Source organism: Chiloscyllium punctatum, chromosome 17 (assembly GCF_047496795.1).
Source record: "Chiloscyllium punctatum isolate Juve2018m chromosome 17, sChiPun1.3, whole genome shotgun sequence".
Taxonomy (NCBI): domain Eukaryota; kingdom Metazoa; phylum Chordata; class Chondrichthyes; order Orectolobiformes; family Hemiscylliidae; genus Chiloscyllium; species Chiloscyllium punctatum.
The window spans coordinates 12,804,206-12,828,026 of NC_092755.1; the positions used below are offsets into that span (position 1 = coordinate 12,804,206).

The 23,821-nt window shown below is 43.2% G+C and overlaps 1 non-coding gene across 1 annotated transcript; it reads left to right on the plus strand.

Annotated features, from left to right (window-relative positions):
* The first annotated feature begins 457 nt into the window (after positions 1-457).
* trnas-uga (transfer RNA serine (anticodon UGA)) lies at positions 458-539 on the plus strand. The gene has a single exon. It is a non-coding gene; the product is annotated as a tRNA-Ser (tRNA).
* Positions 540-23,821: the final 23,282 nt, after the last annotated feature.

The window sequence follows — 23,821 nt, forward strand, 5'->3', positions numbered from 1 at the left end:
CTATTTCCCCTGGTAGAGCAGAGTGTTACAAGGGGACATAAATTTAAGGTCAAGGGTGGAAGGTATAGGGGAGATGTCAGGGTTGGGTTCTTTACACAGAGAGTGGTGGGGGCATGGAATGCGCTGCCCGTGGGAGTGGTAGAGTCAGAATCATTGGCGACCTTTAAGCGGCATTTGGATAGGTACATGGATGGGTGCTTAATCTAGGATAGATGTTCGGCACAACATCGTGGGCCGAAGGGCCTGTTCTGTGCTGTATTGTTCTATGTTCTATGTTCTATGTTCAGCTTTGTCAGGATCTAGTTTGCGGGGAAAGCCTGACAATCTACTAAGGGAACGTTCGTCTGGGTCTCTGCAAAGGATTTGGCGAAATCTTTGGGTCTTGACAATTTGTTCTTCAAAGTACATATTTCATGAATTAAGTTCTTTTATTATGAAAATTGGCCACTTTCCTGCAGCTGTGATGGCCGAGAGGTTAAGGCGTTGGATTTGAAATCCAATGGGGTCTCCCTGCGCAGGTTCAAAGCCGGCTCACAGCGTTGAATCTTTTAAAAGTCATTAATTCCTTTGCAGAATTTGGATTTTGTGGAGCTTTAGCTTTGCATTCAATAGAAAGTAAATTTTCAACTGTGAAGAATCCGAAGTAATTTCAAGACGTCTAATTGAATAAATTATCTGTCGAGACACAAAAAGCCACCAACTTCCAACACGAATCAGTTTCAAAACATTTGTCGGACTATCGTGAAACTTGGATGTTTCGGGGTGGGTGGGGGGGGGGGCGTGGAATTAAGCAAAACATGAAGCAATGCAATACATTTACCTGCAGGTGATGACTTTTTTTTAGGATCAGTTGAAAGTCAAGCTGAGAAAGTTCAACCTAATTTACAACTGACTCTCAAGGCCAATAATCTATTATATCAGCAGTCAATGAATTAGAAAAAGCAACTCCATGTGTGGAAAGGAACTCGACTGATCCAGGTTCCTGGCTTGAGGTGTGATAAGGCAAGGCGATATCAGCGGAGTAGAATTTACTGGAAATATTTGAAATGGAATGTTAACAGTCTTCTGCTGTCCACATTCGTAAGAAACTGTGCATTAAGAACTGAATTTGAAAATTAACGATGAAAATCACACTTAGCCCTCTGCTTGTGGTGTGGCATTGTTTAGAACAAAAGGTTGTTGTTGAGGCGAAAATTGACCAAAATAATCGATGGGGATCTTATCCACGGCCTTCGTTGGAGCAGTTGGTGTGGAGAGCTCAGCATGAAGAACCAAATGCCAATTATCCATCTTGGCCGTCTGAATTGCTTAGTTAAACATACTCCCAGTTTAATGTAAAAACATTTGCTCTCAGAGCTAGATGTTTTCATGTCAGCATGTTCCGATCTGAGAAGTAACTCCATGGAGTAGATGTGACTTAAATTTTGACTCTAACGTCAGAGATGTTGACACATTTCTGCGCCAAAACAGCACAACCATTGGTATCAAATCAAACTGAACAAAGGACTAGTTCACTTAGACACTTCCTTTCTGCAGACTCTGCCAATGGACCGTTCAGGCCAGATGTAGGAATAGGGCGTGATGACATCTGCTCGCCAGTGGATCACTTCATTCTTGCTCACGATCCATAAACCGTAATTCATTTTGAACTTCTTAGCCATCAGCATGATAAGTGGTACATAATGCACAGGTTTGCTTCTCGAAAGAAAGAGCGAAATCTTATTCAATGCAGACGCAAATTCAAGTTGTCCCTGGTCGACCAGAAGACAGATATCGCGAAACAAAGTGAATACAGAAAACAATCAATGTTTTCTGGGAGTCAAAAAGATGTACTGGGAGAACGGAAACATATATTTGGAACTAAAGTCACATACCACTTCCAGATTAAATGTTCTTGAACCGTATCTTAATTTGACCTTCATGTCCACTATTGCTGCAAACATTGTCTTAACAACTCAGTACTTTGTGTTCTTTGATATTGTCTCCTTCATGTTTCTCTTGATTTTGAAACTAAAACCGAGCAATAGCAATGCAGCCTATTTCACTTGCAAAGATCAGAAGAAGATCAATTTATAAGAGAACAGAAATAAAGCTACGTCTGTCTTCCGACAGAAAACACAGTTACCATTTCGACTCCAAAAAGTCTTCTTCAGAATTCTGCGCAATGAACTCGAAATAGTAGACCGAAAATCAAAAAAAAGAAGCCATAATGCACCACCCGCAAGCGCATCAAGTCCTACTCGAATATGCTGTATTCCTACTCTCAACATCAGTGGAGAACGGAACAAAGCTCATTCTGCAGTTGTCAACCTGTTGTGACGTAGTTTATAAAGTCAGAAATATGATTAGGTAAAAAGCGGGATGAAAGCGGGATGTCAAAAGTCTGAAAAAAGCAAGTGCGTGCTTTGCATTGAAGAAGGTTGGCAGTGATGAAAATGGAAATTAACTACAGTGAGGGGGGCTTAATTAAGACTCAGAATCGTTGCAACACACAGGGATGCAATTCTTTTTGCTGGGTTTCTGTTCTGCCATTTTATAATCACGACTGCTGTCGGGTTTGGTTTCCATTCCAGGCTTAGGTGACTGCCTGATGGAAGTTTGCACATTCGCCCAATTTCTGTGTGGTTGCTCTGGTTTGCTGCCACATTCTAAACATTTGCAGGTTATTTGGATTCGCCATTGAACGCACACGGTTACAGAGACAGGGATGTGGAGAGTGTCTGGATAGGACGTACTTCAGAGGATTTTAGTGAACTTAAATAGACAGAGTGGGGATAGTCTGCTGTTTCCTGGGTGAGCTACATGGACAGAGAGGGGTCAGGGTATTCTTCCCTGAGGGAGAGACATTGACAGAGTTGGATTAGTTGCTCTTATCTGTGTCAGTCACGCAGATACAGTAGGGTCAGTCTGCCCTTCGCTGGGGGAATTTCTTTCACAGAGTGGTGACAGTCTGCTCTTCCCTGCCTGAGTGAACCAGAAAATTATCTTCCCTCGATAATTTATGTTGACAGTCTGGCTTCCGTCTGCTCTTCTCTGGCGAGTTACATTGGTTGAGTGGGGTTAGTGTTCATTCATTGGGTGCGTGCCATAGATAGAATGGGATCAGTCTGCTCTTCCCTGAGTGAATTGCATTCACAGACTGGGGTCAGACAGCTCTTCAGTGAATGACTTATATTGACCGTGTGGGATCAGTCTGATGAGTTACACTGAGAGTGTGGGGTCAGTCTGCCTTTCCCTCGGTGAGTAACAGTGACGGAGTGGCGTCAGTTTGCTCTTCCCTCAGTGAGTTACATTGACAGAGTGGCATCAGTCTACTCTTTCCTGTGCGAGTTACATTGTCAGAGTGGCATCAGTCTGCTTTTCACGGAGTGAGTTATTTGGACAGTGTGGGATCAGTCTGCTCTTTTCTGGGTGAGTTGCATTGACAGAGTGGCGTCAGTCTGCAATTTCCTCGTTGTGTTAAAGTGATCGCGTGAGGTCAGAGTGCTCTTCCCTGGTTGATTCACATTGACAGATTGGGCTTCATCTGCTCTTCCCTGGGGGAGTCATATTAACAGAATGGGGTCAGTCTGCTCCTTTCTCTGTGAGTAATATCACAGAGTGACTAAGTCTGTTCTTCCCTGGGTGAGCTACGTTAAGAGAGTGGTGTCAGTCTGCTCCTCCACGGGCGTATTACTTTCTCAGAATCGTGAGAGTCTGCTCTTCTCTGTTTGAGTTTAACAGCAAGTATGGTTTCATTACTGTCTTCATTGGATGATTCACATAGACAGAATGGAATAAGTCTTCTCTTCTCTGAGTGAGTTACTTTGACAGAGTGGGGTCAGGCTCGTGTTTCATTGACAGAATCAGATCAGCCTGCTCTTTCCTGGATGAGTGATAGAGACAGAATGGGTCCAGCCTGCTCTTCTCTGAGTGGTGTCAGTCTGCCATTTGCTGGGTGAGTTACATATAAAATGTTGGGTCAGTCTGCTCTTCCCTGGATGAGTAACATTGACAGAGTGGCGTCAGTTTGCTCTTCCCTGGGTGAGTTACATTAACAGAGTGCGGTCAGGCCATAATTTCCTCGTTGAGTTACATTGATCGTGTGATGTCAGACTTCTGTCCCCTGGTTGAGATACATTGACAGAGTGGGGTCCATCTGCTCTTCCCTGGGTGAGTTACCTTAGCAGTTTGGGGTCGGTCTGCTCTCCGCAATCCAGGAAGTCCATCTCTAGTGGTTTCTTGTCAGTACCTCCAAACTAAGGATTTGAGGAGTTAACAAAAGTAACTCGTCCCCTACATCTTTGGGATAATTAGGGATGGGCAGTGAATCTTACCTCATTGAAAGACAACTGTGTCCCAGAAATGCATTTCTAATAATTGCATGTTCTAATTCGACACTGCAAGCGGTCGGGAATAACTTGAGGAGAGGTGCAGGGTAGAATAATGAAAGTCAAATGCACTGATGCCTAGGAGACATAACACAAGATGTGAGTGTGGAGCTGATGGTGCAAGGCTCAGTGTCAGTGCTATTGGTTCAGCATTTATTGCTCACTGTTCGTAATGACTCTCACACCACTGCTGTCAATTCACAACAATGAGCCTGTTCATCTTGGTTTGAAAATCCCTGCTTGTGTATTAACGTGGTTAATGGGACACGAGAGGAGATGAGCACATCCTCTTTATTCTGTCAGTTTAAACAGACGAAAATATCTGTTAGATGCCAATGCAAGAGGATTCTGTCTTTTTCTGTGCCTTTTTAGTGGGGCATGCTCAGCATTGAAATGTCTGTTTTTGCACAAGCAGAGTTTGATTGCCATTCAAACTGAGCAACATTAATACAGAAAACGCGTTTTCGAATTCCTGTGATCAAGTGGTTCAGGCATTGCACATATGGACGAGAAATCTGGCTTTTAACGTGGCGCCATGGCTTAGCTGGTGAAAGCAGCTCCCATCACACTGGTGCCTGCTCATTGTATTGAAAGCTCGTTATTTCTCGCAAGTATTGTGTTGCTGATCGAGAAACTCAGTGTCCTGTTTGAATTGCTGTACATTCTGATTTCGCGTTCCGGCTTCATTTTCCTGGTTTAAATCCAGTGGTGTAGGTTGCTCTTTTTAACTACTATTTTAACGTGGAGATTCTTCCCGCAGTTCCACAAGCACTTCTGCTTCTCATCCTCTTATTCTGATTCCTTTATTCCCAGTTTTGTGGAAATTAAGTGGTGAGGCAGGAGACACTGCAGCATTCCTGGGAAATGTTGTGGTAATGGCAGTGACACCACGACATGATCACCCTCATTCTCTGCTGTCACCATTCATTCGTTGTACACCAACAGTAAATGCATCGTTTTCCTTCTTCATCTATTATGTAATTACTTTCTTTTTCTGTTGGATAAGGAAATCAACTTTAACTTCGAAAGGGTCTTTAGATTTTGAGGAAGAAATGTCTCCTTGCCTCAGGTCGAAGTGACAGACGCATTATCCAGAGAATGTGAGACTCCTTCGACCGACTCCAGCCAGGCGTCAGAAAGCCTCTCAGCAGTTCGAATCTCAAACTGTGTCTGAATGTCAGGCTTTTCAAGAGCAGAAATGGGAAATGAGGGATATGGACAGCCAGACAGTCGGAGAATGTGAAAAAGGCCCAGGAGGATACAGAGACAAATATAGAAAAAACAAAGACACATATTGAGGCAGACACTGAAAGAAACAATTCTCTATTCGGCGTGACTGCTAAATAACGGAAACTAAAAGGAAATGTAGCCATTAAAACATAGCCTTCCACCAGCTCAGGAAAATGAAAGTAGCATGACAGCTGATTAAGTCCTTTTATGATTGAAAAATTCGATGTTTGTAATCTCAAGATTGATTTTAATAAATATCCTGATTCGACAGGTAAGATTGTCATTTTCCCAACAGTATAATCTAGAAATCTATAACTAAAATGTTTCCTGTCCATCTTAAGAAAAAAAACCTGTTTCTCTCCACAGATGTTGCCAGGTGTAGCGGGTTTCTCTATCAATTCTCGTTTTTAGTTCATATTTCCAAAACCTGTATCTTTTTGATTTTTGATAACCGAGCACAAAACCAAGCATTACCAGGTTCGGACCAGTGGTAAGAAATACTGTTCCCACGATATATTTGCACAATAAAACATGCATTCCCTGTCCGAGAATAGAACCAACACTATTGCGGTTAGAGTTCCAAATCCTAACTACGAGATTACATGGAATGAAGACAGACACTCTTGCACTTATTCTCAATGAAATGGATTTTCCATTTAATTTCTGATCAGTTTCACTGCAGATTGGTTTCTACTCGTCTTCAGGTTTTGTAGAATGGAAAATCCCATGTTTAAAGACATTCATCGATTCTATTCCCAGTTTCCTGCTTTGATCCATAACCTTATGTGTTCTGATGTTTCCAGTGCAAATGTCAGTGAGGTTCTCGCTTTGATCTTAGATGACACAACAATGGGATTGAAGTTTGACATAGTCACACTGTGTTATTACCCATGTCGTGTCTCCCACAGAAAGAGACACACAGACAAATTCCCCAAGAGTGGCAGAGTTCTCAGGATTTGACCAGCACCTTGTGCTTCACTTCAGATGTCCGCTCCAACTAACAAGTTCAACGTCCAAAACACAGCTTTTGGTTAAACCAAAGCCAGTTCTACAGACAATGAGAGACGTTGATGTGAGCTAGAATTCGAATTGGACGAAATAAACTGTAAATTCGAAAACCCAAACCCTTCCGTTCCTGACAGACACCAGGAATGGACGAGCACACTGCATCCTCGTGATTTAAAATGCGAACAACAATCCCCGAATTCGACGTCAGGCATGTTACCAATTCCATCACTGACCCAAAGACCAGGTTTGGATGTGACAGTTTGTCTATAGGTAATGTAAACGTCCACATCAGGGAAACAGCATTCACAAGGTGAAACATCAGCAAACATAATCACCGTCACTGTTTAACTTGGAATGCCCCACTCTATGAAACATTTCCTTTCACTGTGCTTTCAAACTTGAAGTTTTTTACATTCCAGAGCCTGAACTAATTCAGCGAGAAACCACTGGTCATTTCGAGCCCGTCATCCGGAATGAGGCGAGTTGAACGTTGCCTTTCTTGCTGCCAACACATCAGCGCAGCTCAAAACGAGCTCGTGTTAGCATCAGTCTTAACTTAACTTGCTGCAGTATATCTGCTGAACAACATCAGATTATCAGAGCATTGCCTTCTTCACATTGAAACCAAGGGTGATAATATGAACCGACTTGGAAACTTGGAGAGAGAAACACTGTTGACGAAGACGATTATGGCGTGAAGAGCAGGCACTAGAGTTTGTACAGGTCCCAAAGGCTACTGCAGTATCAATGGACATCCCTGCATACGGGTCTGAGTTTGCATTGCCCAGAACAGGCTTTCATTCCCAATCAGGAAATGAAGATTTAATTCACTTCTTGTGAATTATCCGAATGAAAACTAAATCCTGCTTGCACCCAGAACACGCACACGGATCCTGCCAGAACAATTCAGTGATCGATCAGCATCTGTCTGGAAGGACAATGGCAGCAAATAAAAGCGAAAGCTATCACCGCAATTACCCCCTCCAAGGTTCTCGCGTTTCCCAGTTGAAATATCTCGCTGTTCCTTCAATGTCACTACTTATAAATCCTTGCCTCATGCCATCATGCCTGCACCCCGCTACTGAGGACATCCAGGGTTCTGCGGAATAACTCAAAATCTCAATCTCTCAAGTAATTAGGGATTGATGGTGCATCCCATCACATTGAGCAATGACTTTGTCCCAGTAATACGTTTCCAAAAAGCTGCAGTTTCTAAGGGAACACTTGCAAGTTGTCGGGAATAAGTTGTGATTTGGAGATGCTGGTGTTGGACTGGGGTGTACCAAGTCAAAAATCACACAACACCAGGTTATCGTCCAACGGGTTTAATTGGAAGCACACTAGCTTTCGGAGCGATGCTCCTTCATCAGGTGTTTGTGGAGGGCTCCATAGTAACACAGAATTTATAGCAAAAATTTGCAGTGTGATGTAACTGAAGTTATACACTGAAGAATTGATTGTCTGTTAAACCTTTCATCTGTTGAAAGAAGTGAAACTATCACTGTATTCTATGTGTAAATCACAAAACCCATTTTAAAAAAAGTTGCATTCTCTGGTTAGCTGTTAACAATGGTAATAGCTAAACCATATGTTGAAGGTGTTAGGCCCCTGAGTTCTCTGTCTATTACCTGATGTTTAGATTGATTCTAGTCTAAAAAGTGAGATAACAGAGTTTTACAGAATTTCATGCAGTTTGTGAGCTCAGAGGTCTACATGAATGTATGTAGTTTCTGAGCAAAGTGCAATGTAACTCTGAAAGTTCCAAAAAAGTTCACCACACAAAATATATGTGTGCATGTGGGTCTTTGTCTCTGTGTGTGTCTCCAGCGAAACCAAAAACTGACAACTCATGAACAGAAGCAGAACTGACAAAGAGAACATATTTTCAGACACACAGACTCATGAATGCTGTCTGTGAGGCAGAGCGAGTCGTCTGGATCATGAGCTGCTCACACAAATTGCAGTGAGGCAATTCGAAATGGTGCTTTCAACGTACTGGCGCCTTAGAGCACCAATACTTCCAGGAAAGTGCTCAAGTAACATGAATCAGAACTGACTAACAATGAACCATGAAAAGTGAAGATTACCAATTACAGTCTCGATTAGATGAGGTTAACAATTGGGCTGATATCTCCACCGGATAGAGAGGACCAATCACCAGCCTCTATCATCAGGACAGAAATTAAGGAAATTAGGGAAAAGTAACCAAGTTTCATATCGCAATTTCCCTCCTTTTCGCAACAACAACAGAAAATTGCGAGCAGATTCAATGTAGAACCTAATTTCACATCAACAGGGAAATAAATATCTCCATTCACTTTCAAGAGAAACTATGAAAAATGCAAATTGTCTGGAATATGAAAGATTGGCGCAGCCTGTTTTTGAGTCGCATATTATGCTGGTGGCCTTTCGAGCTGGAGGGGAAAGTGACAACTAGAGCAGAAGGGGAAAACAGCGTGGGCACTGACATGTTGGTTGTTTTCTGCTGTGCCACATCACAGCCGGGTTCGAAGAAATGACTGCTTTTTCTGTTCAACTTTAACAAAACTCATCCCTGCAAAACGTTGCCAGCTTCATCCATTAGCACACGTGACCGCGCAGGGATACAAACACAAGCCTTGTTAAGAAGTGGAATCTGAAATCAGAGTCTCTGGTGGTTCAGCCACGCGAGCACATAGGCCAAAACCAGAATCCCAAGAGCATGTACCTGATGATACCCTGCAGCATGCTCACAGCAACTGCACCAGTTCTGCAGAATAAGCGGTGGGGAGGAATTGCTCTATCTGAGTGGTCGTGCTTGTTGTTCTTATCAGAACATATGGCGTTGAATTTGCTAGCCCGTATCTGCTGCCATGCTGAAACGGAATGCAATTCCGATTACTCGCTGTATAAAACTTTACTCATTTTCTCCCCTCAGATAAAGTGATCACTGGAGATGATGAATTCTGCTCCTGCCAGAAACGCTGACTCTCCTGCTGCTCAGATGAACTGAAAAACTGGTTTAGCACTGGAATCTGAGAATGGCAGAACACGTAGCAAGAGTATTCGAAACCCAGAGCTAATAAGAGTTCCAACTTTCATGTTATTTCTGCATAATAGTGCATTATCCATCAGAGCCATGAACAACTGCCACCTGGCTGCAAGCTGAGTTGGAAACCTATGTGGGAATCAAGGACATGTGACTCACTTATTGTCGGTAAATCAAACAGTTCTCACTTTGAGGTGTGCAAAAATTAGTTCCTAGACATATTCAGGGAAGGTCAAAGGCGATCTGAGATGTCAAAGAAGTGGTCACTGTTCGTGATTGCTCTTTGTTCGAGGTGTGAAAAGGTTTCCTGCTTGAGTCACATTCACGTTTCTTGTTGATGACTGAATCAGACAGAAGGTGTTTCACCAGAGCTGCACTTGACTTGCATTCCTCTCCCTAGCTGTCATACTTTCCTGGAACTCTGTGAGAACAAGAAAACAAAGTACATACTGTCATTCGGCAGCCTGTCTGTGATTTCCTCATTTTCAGTTACAACATGGCTTAGACTTCAGGCCACACGGTAATATTAGTAACAGTAAGAAAAAAAGAGTCGATCGTTCATCTGTGCCTGTAAATCTTTTCATTCTGAATGAACTGTATCCGTGTCTGCTGCTCGAATATGTGAACTGCTCCAAACTATGAATGAGGATTTCTGGTTTTGGTTGACACACGTTGAGAAACGCCAGACTGCGTTCAAATGAAACTTTCAAAGCACAGTTTCGGATGCATTTGACAGAGACTAACATCATGAATCCAGGGTTCGCTGTGACAGGAGGAAATGAATACTCTCCTTGTTACTGATCCAGGCCACCTTCGCATGTAAAGCAAATGCGGTCCTGTTGTTACAGAAAGGATCAGTGCCCGGTAACTGTGTCCTTAAAGTGGACATGAATGAAAAAAAGAATACCCTGTTGAAAAATCCAGGAAATATTGGCTGAAAAGGCGCAGACAATTTTCCCTGCAGCGCCAAGACAGAGGAACATATGTAACTGCACTCTTAAACAGGATGGCCAGCAGTGATATAAACATCGCCACAGATGAAGGACCACTGCGAATAGAAATTTAAAAATAAAGTTCACGCAGCAGGTATTCGGAATTATATTCTTTCCACCGCTACAGTAGTATTGGGCGAGAAAATTCAAAACAAGGCTTGCTGATGAATATGCAATAAAGCCCCATCGATCATGATATGAAAGACTGTCGTCCGTAAAGAGGGAACAACAATGTTTCTTCTAAGCTTTGTACTGGGCCACTTTCGCACAAACTGATACTGCTACTCTCCAGAAAATATCAGGCCCCGCGGCATGCACTCTTAGAAATGGTGACCATCCAGTCCTGGAAACATCCCTGCATATTCAGAACAAGGAAGAATACATCTCGAATAAAAGCGTAGATGGCAATTAATTGGACTTGTATTCACTTTCACCACAACAACTAGAATGTGCGGGGATATACAGAGTAAGGTTTACTGACCAGGTGAGAAAGCAATTACCTTCACATATCTTGACACAGAAGCCTATCTTTCTTTCTGTCCGTATTTTGTTGAAGCGCCAATCCTTTCCGAAGGAGATGAAGATGATTACTGCTCCCCTGCAGGATCACAGTGCGGCCAGAGAACCGATCGAGCTGCTCAGAATAGTTCGTGTTTGCCAAGAATCACTGAAACTGAGATTGATGACACAGAGACACGGTGTAACAGCTGCCAACAAATGTGGAGGGTTTTGGGACGGATTAGGACCCACTCTGGGAAAAAGACTTGATCCTAAGACTGGGGAGTAAGTGTTCAGGGAGAGGACTGGAGAATGTGGTTAAGAACGATATTAGCCAAGATCGAATGGCGGAGCAGACTAGATATTCTGAAAGTGCTAACCGTCCTCCTATGTCTTCCAATCTCTGGCCATCTGGTATCTAAGGAAATAGAAACAGAGTTATTTGTTCAGTTGGAAGTCCTGGGCAAAGTGAGAGATAGAACAAGCATGATACAATTTTAGAGACTGGGAAAATGTTTGGAGAGGAAGCAATAAATGTGAAGCTGGATATAAAGTTTGAAGTCAGGACATATTCAATAAAAAGGAAGTTTGTAGAAAGGCAGAGGGACATGGAGATGGAAAAAGAAGTGTCACCAGTCCCGAAATCTCATTCGGTTTTCATTTTCAAGATGCGACCGGACCTGCTGAGATTTTCCAGCAATTTCATTTCTTGATTCTGAAACAGAAGATGGGAGTGTTCCTGGACCAATCAGCTCTCCCATGTTCTAGGAATATTTGACTTAGCCGTTCGATCAGATCACCGTTGTCCCACACTGAAACCTCAGAGTCCTTCCCCACCCCCACCCTCGTTACTGGCAATAAACCGTTCATTACATAAACGTACATGAGCACACAACAAGAACAATTGCAAGACGTTCAGGGAGAGCTCCGTTCTGTTCCATCAGCACATTCTCAATCAGTTAATTGTTGTTCAGGACCCATGAGACATTAAGCCGTCTCTGTCAGACCACGAACAAATGGCCATTCGCGTTCTGTGTCTTTGAACGCTTTGGTTGGTGCACGGATGTAGTGGAATCTCACGTTTTGAAATGGACATCATTCATAGTATTTTCAGCTGCACTGATAAAGTTGTCTCTGGCGCTTCCAGTAAAGTGCAGACAGTTTTCAATCAGAAACCGACATGTGATCAAAGCAGGAGGACACATGTGTCAACGAAAGCAACAAGAATGCTCCACCAGCGTTGGTTTGCAATTCTGCACGTGGAACGAAGAGCCGGAACTCTATTAAACAGTGAAAACGAATATTATGGGGCTTGGACGCACGACTCTCTGATTAAAAACGTCACATTTCACCGAACTGAGATATCCAGGCTTGGTACATGACGAATTAGTTTGCTATTTTATTCTGAGCACAATTCACCTGGCAAAGCAATTTGCAAAGATCCAGCTCATTCCTCCCAATCACAAAGAATATAATTCACATCTTTCACTTTTGTTATTTCTTCAAAACATTACAATCTATTTAACACTTGTCCCGGCATTTAAGATTCAACTCGAATATTTTCATATGAAGTGATTTCCAGTCACTCTGGCAGACAGTAAATCAGTCGGAAAATTACCTTAGGAAACCCAATCATTTTTGTCCACAGTATTGGGAATTTATCATCTGCTGACGAGACAGAGTCCTCACAATCAACATTTTCTTTGTTCTTCCTGCCTAAAACGTTTACCACTTCTTATTTTCAAGACGGGAGTTTTGTTTATAACACGTTCCAAGAACAGGAACAAACTCCCAATCTGCTGTAGCCGTTTTCAATATAAAATGGAAGTTTTGTTCCTTTCCCACGGGAAGAGCAGTTAATGAGAAAGTGGTTTCCACGAGCTGTGTCCCAGGGTTTGGCAGGAAGCCCTGATTGAAGCTGCAGTGGCCGCTTTCAGTTGGCATCGGGGGATTGGAGAACATGGTGTCGTATTCTGCTGCGTGTAACCGTCTTGCTCCCTGTGGACTTGGGTTGAATCATGGATGAGTTTTCGGAACAATACTGCCTTCCAGTCTCTGGCCATCTGCTATCTAAGGAAATAGAAAAAGAGTTATTTGTTCAGTTCGAAGTCCTGGGCAATGTGAAAGATGGAACAGTTGTGATACAAAATTGGAGACTGGGAAAATTGTTGGAGAGGAAGTAATAAAAGAGAAGCTGAGTATAAAGTTGGAAGTCAGGAGACATTCAATAAAAAGGAAGAGTGTGCAAAAGCAGGTGGAGATGGACATGGAAAAGAAGTGTCACTAGTCCCGAAGTCTTAAATCGATTTATATTTCCAAGATGCTACCAGACCTGCTGAGAGTTTCCAGTAATTTCATTTGTTGGTTTAGAAACAGAAGATGGCAGTGATCCTGGACCAAACAGCTCTCCCGCGCTCTGGGGATATTTGACTTACTGTGTCTATGTCCCGCACTGAAACCTCACGATCCTGCCGCACCTCCACTCTCGTTACTGACAATATACTGTTCATTACGTTAAACACAAGAAGAACAATTGCAAAACGTTGAGGGAGAGTACTCTTCGGTTTCCATCAGAACATTCTGAATCACTGAAAATTGGTTCAGGACACATGTGACATTGATCTGTCTCTGTCAGACCCTTCGCAAGTGGCCATTCGCTTTTCGTGCCTTTGAACACTTTGGGTGGTGCACGGTTGGTTTGGAACCTCACGTTTTCAAACGGACGTCATTCATTGTATTTTCGGCTGCACTGATAAAGTTGTCTCTGGCGCCTCCAGTAAAATGGAAACAGTGTTCACTCAGAAACCGACGTGTTATCAAAAGCAGGTGGACAGATGTGTCAATGAAAGCAGCAAGAACATTACCCTGCGAAGGGTTGCAATACTGCACGTGGAACAAAGAGCCGGAATTGTGTTAAGCAGTGAAAGCGCCCATTGTGAAGCTTGCACCCACCACCCTCAGATTAAGCATCACACACTGCACCGACTGAGCTAACCAAGCACGGTGCACTGTGGATTAGTTTGCTATTATATTGCGTACCTAATTCATCAGCAATTTGTTAGGATCCAGTTCATTCCTCCTAATCACAAAAATATCATTCACACCTTTCACTTCAGTTATTCCTTCAAAGCATTACAATCCATTCCGCACTTGTCCTGGGATTTAAGGTTCAACCTTAATATCTTCATATTTTTATCCTCACCTTTATGTCGCTGATGTGATTTCCAATCTCTCTGGCAGACAGTAAATCAGTCGGGAAATTACCTAAGGAAACCCAATCATTTCCGTTTACAGTTTTGGGCATTTCCCATCTGCTGACGAGACAGAATCGTCTCAATCAACACCTTATTTGTTCTTTCTACCTAAAAACTTTACCACTTCTTATTTTCAAGTCAGGAGTTTTATTTATAACACGTTCCAAGAACTGGAGCAACATTCCAATGTCCTGAAGCCCTTTCCAATTTAAAGTGAAAGTTTTGCTCCTTTCGCACGGAAAGAGCTGTTACTAAGGAAGGAGTTTCCACGAGTTGTTTCCCATGGCTTGGCAGAAAGCCGCTGATTGAAGCTGCAGTGGCCGCTTTCTGTTGGCATCGGGAGCTTGGAGAAGGTGATGTCGTATTCTGCTGCGTGAAAACATCTCACTCCCTGCGGACTTGGGGTGAATCATGGATGAGTTTTCCCGGTTATAATGTCAATACATGGTCGGGGTAAATGCTTGTGCTGAAATATTTGAAGCTTATTCCCTGGGTGGGCTCGAACCACCAACATTTCAGCCAACTCCGCTGACCATTTGAGGTACAGAAACTGGCAACGCAGATATCCAAAAACAAAGTTATCGACGGGATATGAGGATATGTTGGACAGCAGGAACTTGCGTTGTTTTCAGAGACGATCGCTGATTTTATCACCGAGAGGGTAAGCACACTGAGGATCTGCAAACACTCAAATTAAAAGGCATCCACACATGCGCAGTTTTCTCACATACATCTCCACATAGTTGCTCATTTGCAATGCTGATATTTGAAGCCACGATTCGATAGAAACTGAAGCTTAAAATCCAGCACATTAGACCGCGCGACCACGCTACCACACAAAAGCCAGCACTCAGATTTGTTATGACTAGTGTTTCAGCATGGATTCACTTCAGGTACTTAGACTTCGCAAATTTTGTAATGAAATTGGCGTAATTTAAGAAGAAAGACCAAAAAAAAAATGTACAGACAAGGAACAGGCCCGTCATCTATTCAAGCCTGAGCCGATCCAAATCTACTGTTTAAACCTGTCACCCAATTCCTAAGCATCTCTATCCCTCTGCTCCCCACCTACTCATGCACATGTCCAGACGCGTCTTAAATGTATCTACCGTGATTACCTCTCCCGTCTCTGCTGGGAACGCGTTCCAGACACCCACCACCCGCTGTGTCAAGTAGATGCAGCGTGTATCCCTCTTAAACTTTTCACCTCTCACCTTGAAAGCGTGACCTCTCGTTTTTAATCCTTCAACCTGGGAAAAAAAAACTTTTCTCTATCTACCCTGTCATGATTTTTTAAACCTCAAAAAAGGTCTCCCTCAAACTCCTTTTTTGTAATGAAAACAAACCTAACCTACTCAACCTCTCTTCCTAGATTGCACCTTCCATACGAGGGAACATCCGCTTAAACCTTTTACACGCCCTCTCCAAAGCGTCCACATCCTTTTGGTAATGTGGCGACCAGAAAATTACACAGTATTCGAAGTGTGGCCAGACCAATGTAATGTTCAATTTTAACATGACTTGTCAGCCATTTTATTCAATACCCCATCCAATGAAGCCAAGCATACTATATGCCTGCTTGACAATCTTTCCACCTGTGCAGCAAACTTCAGTGTATAATGGACCTGCACTCACAAATCCCTCTGTCCATCAACTTTTTTTCCCCCAAACCTCTTCTGTTCATTGTATAACCCCATCTCGAATTAGACTGACCAAAATGCGTCACCTCACATTTGTCTGTTTTGAACTCCAGCTGCCACTTTTCCGCCCAACTTTCCAGTATATCTATATCCTCCTGTATTCTTTTACAGTCAATTATAATTTCTGTTAGTCCAGAAATCTTCGTGTCAACTGCAAACTTTCTGATCATTGCAACAGTGCTCTCTTCCAGATCTTTTAAGTATATCACAAACAACAGTGGCCACAACACTGACCCCTGTGGAGCACTACTGGTCATCTTTCTCCATTTCCAGAAACTGCATTCAACTGCCACTCTCTGTCTCCCATTGCTCAACTAAATCTTTATCCACCTGCCTAGAACACCCTGCACACCATGTTACTTTACATTCTGTATTTGGTTACCATGGGGAATCTTATTTAACTCCTTACTGAAGTGGATGTAAATGGCATCAACAGCCTTTCCTTCATCTATCAATTTGGGCACTTCCCCGTAAAACTCTATGCCTCTCACTGATATGCACATTATTTTCTAAATATGAATAGATCCTATCCCTCAGTAACTTCTCCAGCAACTTTCCCAACACTGATGTTAGGCCCATTGTTCTGTAGTTATCCGTAATATCCCTACTATCCTTCCTGTACAGGGAACAATATGAGCAACGTTCCAGTCGGCCAGAACCTCACCTGTGCTGAAGGATGCCACGAAGATATCTGTCAGGGCCCCAGCTATTTCCTCTCTCACATCACTCAGGAACCAGGAATAGATCCCATCCGTTCCTGGGGATTTGTCCACATTAATTACCCCTAGCCTGCCCAACACAGCTTCCCTACTTAAGTCAACATGATCCAGACTATTCAAATGTCTGACTCTAGACTCAACATTCATCATGTTCCTCTCCTCAGTGAACACTGATGCAAAATAATCATTCAGAATCATACCCACTCTCTCAGATTCGACATACAGCCTTCCTTAATTTTCCTTTAGTGGACCAATCCTTTCTCTGGTTACCCGCTTGCTTCTTATATATGAATAATAGGCTTTAGGCTTTAGGCTTTAATTGTGCTAGCCTGAAGTTGTTTCATGACCCCTTTTAACCCCCTTGATTCCTCGTTTAATACTTGTCCTACTATTCTCATGTTCCTCCAGGGACCATTATATTGTTAGCTGCCGAGGCGTTATGTATGCTTCCCTTTTCCTCTTGGCGAGTCGTACAATTGTCCTGTCATCAACAGTTCACGAATATTGCCTCTCAAATCCTTTGCCTTCAACGGGACATGCCTATCCTGCACTATATTTAACCTATCTTTGAAAGCCTGCCACATATGAACTGTGGACTTTCCTACAAATAGCTGTGTCCTATCCACATTTCCGACCTCCTGCATAATTTTGATATAATTAGCTTTGGCCCAGTTTAGTACTCTTTCCTCAGGACCACTCTCATCTTTGTCAATGAGTATTCTAAAACTTACAGAATATTGGACACTTCCCAAAGAAATCACCCACGGCAACTGCTATCACCAGTTCTGGCCTAATCCCCAATATCAGTTCCAATATGGCCTATTCCCTCATCGGACTACTGATATACGGCTCCAGAAAACTCACCTGGAGGCTTCTTACAAATGGTATCCCATCAAGACCTCTGACGCTAAGAGTATCCCGGTCAGTGTTGGGAAAACGGAAATCTCCAATCAACACTAAATTATTGCCCCTATGTCTTTCCACGATCTGTTTAACTATTTTTTCTTCCACCTCACGCTCACTGTAATACAGCCCCAAAAATTCAACCTCACCCTTCTTATTTCACTGCTCCATCCATAGTGTCTCACGACCCAAGCCCTACATGGTGTCCTCCTTTCGCACAGCCATGATATCGTCCCTGACCAGCAATGCAATTCCTTCCCCTTTTACTTCCCTTCCTGTCCTATCTGAAGCGTCTATATCCCAGAACATTTGGTTGCCAACCATGCCCTTCCTTCAACTAAATCTCTGTGATCGCGATAACGTCATATTCCCCTGCACCAACCTAAGCCCTAAATTCATCTGTCTATACTCCATGCATTAAAGTAGATGCATTTCAGGCCACCAGTTCTTTTGCATTCATCTGCTCTCTGCCTACTCTTCCCATTATTAATGCTATCTTCCAGATTCTTAGCGTTTCCAGTTTCCACCTCACTGCCAACTTGTTTACTCTTGTGTTTCCCAGCCCCCTGCCACATTAGTATAAAACCTCCCCAACAGCAGTAGCAAAAATTCCCGAAAGGACGTACGTTCCCGCCTGGTTCAGATGTAGGTCGTCAATTTTCTTATAGGCCCACATTCCCCAGAATTGTCACAAAATCCAACAAATCTGAAACCCGCCCTGCAGCACCATTCCTCAACTCACGTGTTCACCGTGCCGTTTTTTAATCATTTCTACACTGGCAGTCACATGGCACCGGCAGTAATCCCGAGATTACTACCTCTGAGGTCCTCCTCTTTAATTTCTCTCCTAGCTCCCTGAATTCTCCCTGCAGGTCCTCATCTCGCTTTTTTTTCGTTGGTGCCTGTATGCACCAAGACAACTGACTGTTCACGATCCCCTTTTCGAATGCTCTTCAGCCGATGGGCGACATCCCTGGCCTGAGTACCTGGGAGGCAACATAACTCTCCAGAATTGCTGACACTCCACAGTGAGTCCACCCGCAGCTCCAGAGTGGCCACGCGGTCAAACAAGTGCTACAGCTGGACACACGTCTTGCAAGTGTAAGTTTAGAAAACCTTTACAAGGATTTGCAAGGTTTGCACTGCTTGGACATGAGAGCGAAACTGAAAAGGCTTCGTCAGATTCCCAGGAGCTTCAGTGCTGAGATATGGCCTCACAGAAGCTTATAAAATCATGAGGAAGACAGACAGAGTAAATAGTCAGGGAGCACTTCATCACAAGACACACGAGTTCATTTCTACATAGTAAACGTTTAATGTGACAGAGGAAAAAATTAAAAGGGATGTGAGGGACACATGTTTTTCAAACAGAACTTTTGTGTGTGTGGAATGAATTGCCACATTTAGTGGCAGAGTCTGGTGCACTCACAACATTTCAAAGGCATCTGAATGGGTGTACAGACAGGAAGACCTCGGAGAGATAAGGCACAAATATTGGCAGAAATTTATGGATTAATTTCGGTTATCTATTCAGCAAGGGCAAGTTGGATCGCGGGATTTGTTTCCATGCTCGACAAGTCTGATATGCTCCAGCCACCGGCAACGGTTTTAATACACCAATTGCCAAAAAACGTATGATGTTTGTTACTCAGTCAGCGAGTTTGGCTATTTTGTTTGGAGGGTGGATGAGCCCAACTGATCCAGAGATGAAGTTTTTCCGGATATTTGCTGCCAATGACCATTCTTCTTGACACTTTCCCAAGTTCGCCATCAAAGATTTTGGCTGAAGAAAAATACCTCACATATCGCATTAACCACTTTGCTCTCCAGCGAATCCAAAAACTGACAGCACTTATCGTGGAACAGAATCAAAACTGAAAAGGCAGTACCATGATCAGACACACCGAAGTTTAAGTGCTGTCTGTGAGGCACTGTGAGTCGTCTCTGACATGAACTGCTCCCACAAAAAAACAGCGAGGCAATTCCAAACCTACTGGAGTTTTAGTGTATTGCCAAGTCCCAGAAAATGCTCAAGTATCATAAAACAAAACACAACAACGATCCATTAAAAGTGAATGCTTCCAAGAATATCCGTGATTAAATTAGGCCATCAATGCGCCGGTGCCATCATCTGATCGAGAGAGCCAATCACCTTTCTCCCTGAAAAGGACAGTAATGAAGGAAATGAAAGTATAGCAACGTTTCACATCGCGATTGCCCACCTTTTCGCCACAACATCAAAAAACGGCGAACAGGTTCAATGCAGGATCTTCTTTCGAAATAACGGTGAAATAACTATGTCGATTCACTTTCAGAGTAAACGGGGAACAACACAAGTTGTCTGGAATATGAATAACCAACATAGACTACTTGGGTCCCAGATTCTACTGATGTACAGACTTTCATATGTAAAGGTACCTTGGGTGATTGCCAAACACACAGAAATCTTCTGGCTGCCTTCTGTTTGCCCTGTTACATTAAACCTGTGCTGCTCTAATCGAATTTGTAGTTCTTGCCATTTATCCGTATTGCTACTAGGGACAGCTGGTCGTGGCAACTCGTGACTGCCACACAAATTCTTTGCCAAAATTGGATGGCCCAGCAACGTGATTCGCAGTGCACGAAATTTGCAACGAGTATATGCCACGCGGCAAGTTAAAAAGCACGCTTCCGTTTATTAAAGTAAGTTTCTGGGAACTGACAGCCAGATTCCTCCTTACACTCGGAATTATGACAACACATAAACCAACAGCCTCTCTCAGAGACAAGTGACCAATGCCCATCTTCTGCCGGACATACGTAGTTGACAAGATTACACGCAGGGACTGCACAGAAAACTATAGAGGAGAAGCAGACAGACGACCATCGAGCTGCATTCATGCAGTTCAGTTACCCTGTAAACCCCATGCACAGCTGTTCCTTGTCGGTACACACAGGGCACTGAGTGTCTCTGACTCCGGGACTTAGAACTCGGATTATATGACCGTCTGCAGCACTGGTTACTTCCTTGTGTGAGGTAACTCCTGATGGAACATATGTAAAACACGATAGCTCATTGAGAAATCCGTCCAAAATAGGACCCAAGAGACGTGTTTCTGTTGTGTCTCTAGTCCTGTTCCTGACATGACATCCAGCATTGCACTTATTGTGTGCTTCCTGACGGTTCGTGCATGCTTCCGTGATCGCATTGTATGCAGTAAGCTGCGTTTTAGTTGCAATTACGTGTGTTTGAAACCCAGGACCACCGGCCTCTATTTTGTTTTCCTCTTCTCGTGCTCAACTGCAACACAGTAAACGATCAATTAATATTGGGAAATGACATACACAGGCGTGTGAAAAGCCCAGTTTCCGTGGCAATTATGCAATGGTTAGAGATTACTTTGATTCAGGAGATAAGGATGGAAAGTGTGTTTGGGTATAGATGAGGAACATTGAGGAAAGAGGAAACCAGCCAGTGTAGCTTACAAGAACACTAACAGTAACTACAGTGCAAAAAAAAAAGTACAGGAAAAAATACCACCTGTGAATGATAAAAGAAGGCAAGAATTATGGGAGACATTCATTTCCCTTCTTCCTCTCCCATTTGAATTGTAAAGAAACTTTGAAGAAAAACAATCAAAAAGTCATATATGCCCCATCGAACAACGTGCGCGTCCCTTGGTCATTGATTACTGTAGATTAGAATACTTACAATGTGCAAACAGGCCCTTCGGCCCAGCAACTCCATACCGACCCGCCCGAGCCCAAATGCATTCCTCTCCTTTAACCCCGTCAACTTAGCACGGCCATTTCAACTAACCGGTACATTTTTGGACTATGTGGGAAAAACCAGAGCAAGCGCACGCAGCCACGGGGAGAATGTGCAAACTCCACACATTCAGTTGCTTGAGTCTGGAATTGACCCTGACTTTGTGGCATTGTGAACCAGCAGCGCTCACGATGGTGTCAGAGTGAGATGGGACTTATTTGCCGCCTTTAATTGGGAAAAATCTCTGTCGTTGTGAGCATCTGGAAAGACGGGTTCCTTCGACAGAATAAGAAATAAATATGTCATTAACCTTTGTTTGTTTCATGTCCAAGAATACTCAGATCAATAGCTCCCTTGATTACCTCTGCTGGTCATGTTCGCAAACAGATCTAGCAAGTTGCCAAGTGTTATTTTCCTTTCAATAAATAATTTTGACTCAATTTGGCTGCAAATGTCTTTTCCTAACTTTGTGCTTTTCTTCTTTTACATTGGTGTCTCGCACCTAACAAATGACAGCAAAGGTATGAAAGGAGATGGAAGCATTTAACTCATCAAGTCAGCGGAGGCTTTCAATGAGATCACGGCTGAATTGGTCAATGTTCAACAGCATGATGCGGTCTGTAGTCATGGCCGAGTGGTTAAGTCGATGGATTAGAAAGCCTTTGCAGTTTCCCCATGTACGATCGAATTCTACTGACTATGTTCTGACTGCTTCCCTGCTGGAACAATTCAAAGTTCAGACGGCCTGCTTTGCAAACCAGGCTGGTAATTTGACTAGACTTGGGAAAATCGAGTTCTTCATCAGAAATGTTCCACATTTAAAACATTATCTCTGTTTCTCTTTCCAGATACACTGCTCAACACATCGGGTTTCTGCAGTTGTTATTGAACGTCCTGAGCAGAAGTGCTGCTTTTCATTAGATTCCTTTAATCCCTTGTCCTCGGTTCTCTGACTCTGGTCATTGGCAACACTTCCTCCTGCTCGTCAGAGTGCTCATTCCCCACCGCTCCCTCTCCCATCATTACAAACAACCGCAGGAAATTGCCACTTAACCATCTTTGTTCCAAAGTGAAACTCACCAAGCCGAGGAACTCTCTCCACCAAACGGGACTTCTCATCCCTGGACATGGTGCAAGCCAGAGGATTGTGAAAATATTGTCAGTTGGCAGTTGGAAAAATGTTCAGGAATCAAAATATATATCTTAGGCTTCAGCTTTGGAAATCTTGAGAAACTCTTTGGGGAATGGAATCAGAGGAGATTGAAGAAGTGTAAATTGTCAGTCCGAGTAGAGGAAGGGACATTGACTCTGATGTTCTCGGCACAGGAACTGATCTGAGACATTGAAAACATTCTCGCTCCCGTACGTGAGGTATGCAAACTTCATCTGGACTCTGGGACAATGAAAAACTCTGGAACACTCAAGACAATATCCAAATATTGACTGGGATCACTACAGTACGAGTACTATAGGTGGGTCACTTTTTGTTCAGTGAGTGCAGGAGGGCTTCCTGACACAGTATGTAGACATGCCTTCAAGGGAAGAAGCCACTTTCGATTTAGTACTGGGTAACGAGCCTGGCCAGGCTCTAGATTTGGAGGTAGGTGAGCACTTTGGAGACAGCGATCACAATTCTCTCAGGTTTACTTTCGTGATGGAAAGGGGTAGGTGTACTCCACGGAGCAAGAGTTTCAGCTGGTGGAAGGGAAATTTCGATGCAATGAATTAAGATTTCGGAAATGTAGAATGGGGTAGGAAACGGTAGGGGGTGAACACATTAAAAATGTGGAGCTTATTCAAGGAAAAGCTCCCGTGTGTCATAGATAAGTATTTACCTGTCAGGCAGGGAGGAAGATATAGAACGCGTGAGCCATGGTTTACTAAGGAAGTGGAATCCCTGGTCAAGACGAACAAGAAGTCTGATGTTAGAACAAAACGTGAAAACTCAGTTAGAGCGCTCGAGGGTTCAACGATATGAGGAAAGACCTATAAAGAGAGCTTCGAAGACCCAGGAGGAGACATGAGAAGTTGTTGGCAGATAGGATCAGGTTTAAGCCTAAGGTTTTCCATAGGTATGTCAGGAATAAAAGAATGATGAGAGTTAAATTTGGGACAATCAAGGATAATAGTGGGAAGTTGTGTGTGGTGTCAGAGGAGATAGAGGAAGCACTAAATAAATATTTTTCGACAGTGTTCGCTATAGATAATGAAAATGTTGGCGAGGAAGATACAGAGATACTTGCGTCTAGACTAGAAGAGATTGAGGTTCACAAGGAAGAGATATTAGAAATACTGCAGAGTGTGAAAATAGATAAGTCAGCTGGGCCGGATGGGATCTATCTGATGTTGTTTAGCAAATGCACTGCAGGAA